This window comes from Arachis hypogaea, chromosome 17 (assembly GCF_003086295.3).
Source record: "Arachis hypogaea cultivar Tifrunner chromosome 17, arahy.Tifrunner.gnm2.J5K5, whole genome shotgun sequence".
Lineage (NCBI taxonomy): Eukaryota > Viridiplantae > Streptophyta > Magnoliopsida > Fabales > Fabaceae > Arachis > Arachis hypogaea.
In genome coordinates, this window is record NC_092052.1 from 67,330,328 (window position 1) to 67,331,893 (window position 1,566).

The window sequence follows — 1,566 nt, forward strand, 5'->3', positions numbered from 1 at the left end:
GGGTGAAGGTAAGGATGTATATGGTCAAGTGAGCTTAAAATTTGAGTCCTTGATTAACCTAGAATCTCACTAGACACATAGAACAACCTATACAACTATAATACATTACCTAGCTACCCTTGAGTTTTACTTTTTTTTTTTTTGCATACTCATGCATTCTTTTCAATTCACATCCCATGTGCATTGTTTTTATTACTTTGTCTTGGGGGATCTTTGTCCCCTTTCATTGCTTTTCTTTTCTTTTTCAAAATAAAAAATATTTTTTTGGGTCCCCCTTTTTTTTTGGGGTTTTATGTACAAAAAGTTTCAATGCATATGATTCAATCTTTCAATACATGAGTATGTTCCCAAATCCTAGAATTTTCAATTACAACTACAATTACACACCTCTATATTGATAAACCACTATTTTATGGTTTATCTTGTATTTAATTGAGTGGTTTTGTCAAGTCCTTGCACACTTATTCATATGATTCACATGTCTTACATTTTCCTTCCTGATTTGGTGCTATGATTGAAAACATGCTTCTTTGGCCTTATATTTGCTAATATTAATCCTCTCTTATTACCATTCGATGCCTTGATATGTGTATTAAGTGATTTCAGGATTTATAAGGCAGGAATGGCTTGAAGGATGGAAAGGAAGCATGCAAAAGTGGAAGGAATACAAGAAATTGAAGGAACTGCAAAGCTGTCAGCCTGACCCTCTCGCATTAAATCGATCATAACTTGAGCTGTAGAAGTCCAAATGAGGCGATTCTAGTTGCGTTGGAAAGCTAACATTCGGGGCTTCGAAATGATATATAATTTGCCATAGTTGCTCTGAGGATAAGTGATGCGAACGCGTGCTCCACACAGACGCGTCGCAGTGACGATCAGATTACTACTTTTGACGATCGGATTTCTTGCCAGTAAAGAAATTCATAAAAATAATCGCATTGTAAGTATAGCTTCTAGACTGACAAGAATTCCTTTCGTACAAAAATTTTGGTTGTCACAAGTAACAAAACCCAATAAAATTTATAACCGAAGTATTTAAACCTCGGGTCATCTTCTCAAGGAATTGCACGGAAGTATGATTTATTATTGGTTATGGAAAAAGGTATATTTTTGGATTTTTTAAAATAAGGAACAAGTAATTTAAATGGCAAGAAAAATAAATTAATAATTAAAAAAAATCTCTTGGCAAGGTATGAGAATTGAAAATCCTATCCTAGTTATCCTTATCAGGTGTGATGAGAATAGGATTTTGCTCCCACATAGTTAACCCTTACTAAATAAAAGGAAAGTCAAGTGGACTAATCAATTTGATCCTCAAGTCCTAGTCAACTCCCTTGGAAAGACTAGCTTTAGAGCGATCCAAATTAATTAGCGATTCCCAAATCTCAATCTACTACTGAGTTTGACAACTCAAGTGTTACCAATTACTTAACCAAAGCCAAAAGGGGAAAATAAATCTAAATTAAATTGAAAGTATCATAAAGATAATAAAACAATCATAAATCTGAAATACCTCAAATTATATTAAATAGAATATTCAAATCTAACATGAAAAGTTTCGTAAGC